Below are 6,000 nucleotides of genomic sequence, written 5' to 3' on the forward strand. Positions count from 1 at the left end.
GTAATATTGAAACAATCTATGCATTCAACAATAACAGTTCACTAAATAAAGTACATTTTTTCCAGTAGAATAAAACACTCACTGTAAATGATGTTATAGTTGTAAAATTGACATGCAAGATGTAAAATATATTGTTAACTAGAGAAAGAGTTATAAAATAGTATATATAGTAATGATAATTCCTTGTTTATAAAAGAGGGAATGTAGATCTGCATTTATTACATATGTGATATGTAGCTAGTAAAAGGTATCTTATGGTTATACTGAAAGACATTTATATTGTTAACAATAGGACACAGAAGTACAGGTAGTATTTATTTTCTCTTTATTGCTTTTCTTTTTTCAAATAATTAAAAGTTATCCACATATTATTCTTAATATAAAAATGTATTACAAGAAATCAAAGGATAGAGGTAAAGAGAGGGTCTTGGAACTCAGATTATGAAAACAAAGATGATGCGCCAACTTTACATTGTAGTTTCTTATCTTTTTTTTTTGGTACCGGGGATCGAACTTGGAACCTTGGGCTGTGAGGCAGGTGGCAGAACCACTGAACTAAATCCCTGGCCCTGTAGTTTCTTATCTTTAATCTAGAATATTTTGCTACAACTGTCTCCAATTCTACAGTCTCTTTTATTCCCATTCTTTCCAACACATTGCTCCTAGAGCTGGGACAAATGGTAAGGATTATCTGAGAATACACTAGTTCATCTGGAAGCTCTTCAGCAAGAGGAACAAAGGAGATCAGAGAATTTAGATGAAAAAAATAGTTTAATTCTTCAGAAAGTATTATCTACCCCTGTATTCATATGGGTTGGTGGACAATCTAATCTTCAAAGACTGAGCCACCTCAGGATGGCGCTGCTGCTGAGTGGTCATGTTTCTTAACCTAGCTTGCACCAATCCTCCTGCCACTGCCTCCTGCGTTCTGGGATTACAGGTGTGTGCCACCATGCCTGACACGTGTATATCTTGAAAGTGTGGACTTTGGAGCTAATTTTAGTATTTTGGGAAATCTCCATATTGATTTCTAGAGTGGTTGTACTGGATTACAATCCCACCAACAGTATAGAAGGGTACCCATCCTGTGTCCTGCATCCTTTCCAGAATTTGTTATATTGTTTATTTCTTGATAATAGCCATTCTTTCTGGAGTAAGGTGGAATCCCTATGTTGTCTGAATTTGCAGTTTTCTGATGGCAAGGGAAGTGAACATTTTTTTATGTACTTATTGACCATTTGTACTTTTCTGAGAAGTGTTGATTTCAGTTGCCCATTTTTGATTGAATCTTTTATTATAGGAGGTGTGATTTTTTGAGTTATATTATATATATTCTGAACATTCATCATCTGTCTGAAGAGTAGCTAGCAAATTTTTTAACCACTCTATAGGTTGTCTCTTCACTCTACTGGTTGTTTCCTTTCCTAGGCAGAGGCTTTTTAATTTGATACAATTAAATCAATTTATTGATTTAAAAATTTGTTGATTTTTGATGTTACTTATTGTGCAATTGGTGTTATACTTAGAGAAAGTCCTTACTTGGACCTATGTTTAATGTCAGAATTTTTTTTTTTTTTTTTTGGTACCAGGGATCGAACTCGGGACCTTGAGCTTGCAAGGCAGGCAGAGGAACCACTGAGCTAAATCCCTGGCCCTAATGTCAGAATTTTTAACAGATGCCTCCTAAGAAACTGACCTCTGGAAAACACAATGATGTTTGGTTCCTATTGGATCCATACAGTCAGAGAAGTCAAATATAATTGAGAGAAGTTATCAAGAAGAAAATAATCTCACATACAAAGCCATGATCAAATTTCATTTTGTATTTAAGCTATTCAGTATAGAAGTAATGCAAAGTAATAAAATGTAAATATAAATGATATTTTATCAGTCAAAAATGCTAAATTAGAAAAAAATAACAAATGTAATTATTTAAAACCTCATTGTATTCTTAGGATTTTTTTCAACGCCTCGTTCACATTCTCCATACGGTTTATAATATGAAAATGATTTCCTACACAATATTATGCTAAAAATAATGATGAATTAGCATCCATACAACAAAAAATAAGTAAAAGAAAAAATAAGCCTTCACTTAAGAGACAAAATAACACAAGCAAAATCGTGTTGCATTTGAATTATGCAGGTATTGCCTAAGTTCTCTATTTCACATTCCTTTTGTAAGCCTGACCCCTGACAAAGGTTTTAACTAACAAGAAAATTTAACACTTCAGCTGTTTACTGTGCCTTAAATCTGACTATTTTGGAGCATTTTCAAATGAGCCAGATGAGAAACTACTTAATTAGGATTTTAATTATTTTCTTGCATTCTGATGGTATCTGAGAGGCGCTGAGAAGCAGCTTGTTTCTGCAGTTTCTCAGCTGCTAACACTGTTCCCCCAGGCTGTGTTTGTGGTAAATTCCCAGCTCCCAGGAGGGAGCACAGCATAGAAGCTGCGAAGCTGCACAGTGCAGAGCAGGGCCTGCTGTACACCCGCCTGCCTGAACTTTGTTGTAGTCTGAACTCCATTATCTCAGTGGGACACAACTGTCTCCGTTCAGTAGGATGAAGTTAGTGTACTTTGGCTTCAGGATCCTGTTGTATCTTTGAACCTCTCTGCATTCCTACAGCGACTGTGTTCTGAATAATAAAGTGGGAATCAGCTGTTGATGGCACCAGCTTTTAAGCAGAAGCAGACAGAAGCGCCTGAGTGCATGCATGTAGTTCATGCACTCAAATGCCACTATTTTCCATTCACAAATTAGTTTTTAAAGCATAAAAGAACTTGATTCTAATACTGGTTCTCAGTGTAAGATCTAACAACAAACTTAAAACTTCTATTAGTGTTTAGGAGTACTTCAGTATTTAGAGGTTTGGACATTTTATACTTTTGTCAAATTGTTACTTTTAAGTAAAATTCACTTATGGGTTACTGTGAAGTAGCTTGTGTTTGCATAAAAATAAATAGAAAGTTAACCTCCGTATTTGTTTTGATTGGTGATTTACGCTGGAGCCTTGCTGTAACATTATCCCCTAGAAGACAGACTTTGGTTTAAGGTCCACTTTAATTCTGTCCGGAATTCCTAAGAAACTTCTCAAGGATCTCCATTTCATTTCTGCACAATCAAGCTGGATCCTGGAGGACAACTGTGGTTGGCAGAATTCTAAAGTTGGCCCACCAAGATTCCTGTCCCTACTTATCCAATCAAACACTAATCTATACTGTATAGGGATTTTGCAGATGTAAAAATCTTGATTTAATCACACGAGCCCTTTAAAAGTAAAGTTCTCTGACTAGTGGCAGAGAGAGAATCAAAGAAATTCACAGCCTCATGATTCTTCCTGCCATTCCCAACTTTGGACAGAGGTGGGACTTGGTGCACAGATCAGAGCAAAGACAGACCTGTAGGGACCACCCTTGACAGACAGCCAAGAAGAAAACCAGGGACTTTAGTCCTACCTGAAAACTGCCAACAACTTCGTGGGCTTGGACCAAGTGTCTACTCAGATAACAGCTCAGCCTGGCTCCCACCTTGTGGAATCCCGAAACAGAACACCCTGATGAGCCCAGCAGGACTTCTGATCTACAAAACAGAGTGAATGGATGGGTGTTGCTTCAGTTGCCAACTCTGTAATAATTTGTTAGGAAACCATAGAAAACTAACACAACAGTGCCTCAGAACATCTACAAGAAGGTTGTTCTACAAATCCTGGCTTTACACAAGAACTCATTTGTTCAGTTCTGAATTATCTCTGTTCATCCCTGCTTACACCTGACCTATACCGCTTAATGTGGCCTTTCCTGGTCCACCTAGCATACCTCTTGCTGAGAGATAAAAGTAGAAAAGACCAAGGACAGTAGGCACATTATATTTAGCAAAGTGCAAGCTGCAAACCACTGGTTGTATCAATGGCACAGTTTTTGATAGTTCTCATACCCAACGTTAATTACGACTCTTCCAACCCTTTCAGTTCAATACAGGAGAACATGTCCATTTGGTACAAATATGATTTAATATCTATCTAACATCGACAAAATCTCCCTTTATAGAGCACACTTCCGGTGGAGAACCCTCCATGGTCACAGTATCTAGCTGGAATATAATCATATCGTGTATTTTATTTTATTTTTTTTCATTTATATTTCTGGAAAGCTATATTGTCTTACTGATTTCATAGCAATATAAACTTTCCTACTTAAGAAATGATTTCATTGAGGGCTGGGGATTTAGCTCAGTGGTGCCATCGCCTGCCTCGAAAGCATAAGGTTCCAAGTTCGATCCCCGGTACAAAAAAAAAAAAAAAAGATTTCATTGAGTCTAAGTTGGCCCTTCTTTCCTATTTTGATATCCGTGGAATAAAGACATGCCCACAGTCTCAGCTCTTGCTGCCTCAGGCTGCTCTCTTCCCCACAGCAGAGCTAAGCAGCTACATATAAGGTCGGCGCTGCCCAGCCACAGTTCTCCCCAGCCGGCCTTGCAGGCCCTTGTCCCATTCCTCTTCCCCTACACCTTAGTCTAGGAGGCCTTGACCTAGAACGCAGGGTTTCACACAGGCAGCCTGCTCGGCAAGCTGCAGCAGGACTGACTTGGGCTGTGACCCAAAGGGACATAAATGCCCATAACCTTTGGCTGCAGAGTTGTAAGACTCCTTTCATACATTGGATGGGAAATTGTTGAGGAACTCATCCATGTCCCAGGGGAGTTAAAACAAGCACTTTCAATAAGTTAAAAATAAGACATCTAAGACAAGAAGGCACTGTGTCATAATTTAGGTGGTAATTGTTTTTGTTTGTTTCTTTGGTGTTAAAGTGTGTATCTTCCAATGGATAATATCACATAATACATGTGATGAAATACAGTAAATATACTCAAGTGTAAGCAAAAAGTTACTAACTGAATAAATAGCCTAGTATATAAAATGATGAAAGTTGAGAGACAAATAAGTCAAGTTTATAACAAAGGGTCAAGTTCAGCATCTGACTACTAAAGGTGCTAAGAGTAACACAGAAGCAACAACCCTCAAAGCTGGAAAAGGAACACCAGACTCCAGGCTTCCTTGAAAGTAAAGGCACGTCTGACATTTGAGCTCCTAGTCATGGGTAGTTATACCCACCGCCTATTTTCAGAAATTTGAGGACAGACTCCTGTTTATTGTGATTGTTTCCTTGAGAAAAAAAAGTCATGACCTGCATAAGCCTTGATATATTTCAACTCCTTCTTTATAACACAGCTAAGAAGCTGAGTCACGTTTAGATGGATTAGCTTATCCTAATCATCACTGACTTAGCTAAAATGCTCGTGGATCTTTATAGTTTCTGAGATTTTAGCAACCATAAAAATTACACAACCAAACTGAAGCAGCATTTTGGAAACGAATAAGTATAAGCCATAAATTCAAAGCCGGGGGCAGAAATTACCTTTTTTAAGGATATATTTTCTTTCTCTTTTTATCCATTTCATCCAAACTGTTTCTTCTTCAAAGAGACAATCTGTGAGTCATTATCAGCCAGCAGGGCTCTTCAGAGAGGACGACCACTTGCACAACTGGCTGCCCTGTGCTGGGAGAGAAAAGGCTTTATGCATTCTCTCCCTCACACTCCATTTTTTTACCTTAAAGCAAAGGTGAGGAGCAAACAGCTTGGCGAACGGAGCACACAAAGTTCCATCTGGAAGTGGAATTACTATGGAATGAGGAATTTGTCACAGGAACAAGGTCGTGGCAGTTGGTGAATCTCTGGAAGGATGTTTCCTCTACAACCAGCTGAAGTCACTGTTGGTTGGTGAGCAGAATGAACGACTTAAATGAAGAATTTTTTTAACATTTGGGAGAGAACTTACAGAACGTCTCACCATCTTCAAACTTGGCCAGATGGAAAGCATCTGGAAATACATGGTTTTCTTTGTAATAGATTATGAAATCCTCATATATTTAATTTCATATGAACTGAGAGCAATTTTGCCAGAAGAAATTATAGCTATGTTATACAATATGAAGTC

General features: G+C 38.0%; 1 protein-coding gene across 1 annotated transcript in view; it reads right to left on the bottom strand.

The window, feature by feature from the left end:
- The window catches only part of Cntln (centlein), a 553,090-nt gene extending 547,529 nt beyond the window's left edge, over positions 1 to 5,561 (bottom strand). Inside the window, exons 1-2 of the mRNA XM_087183868.1 lie at positions 5,421 to 5,561; positions 3,462 to 3,585 (exon numbers count right to left, since the gene is read on the bottom strand). The gene's annotated coding sequence lies outside the window, so the exon portion shown is untranslated. The remainder of the gene's footprint in view (positions 1 to 3,461; positions 3,586 to 5,420) is intronic.
- Positions 5,562 to 6,000: the final 439 nt, after the last annotated feature.

The sequence above is a fragment of the Heterocephalus glaber genome, unplaced genomic scaffold (assembly GCF_053883595.1).
Source record: "Heterocephalus glaber isolate CG9 unplaced genomic scaffold, H.glaber_assembly_v1.0 deba00001481, whole genome shotgun sequence".
Lineage (NCBI taxonomy): Eukaryota > Metazoa > Chordata > Mammalia > Rodentia > Bathyergidae > Heterocephalus > Heterocephalus glaber.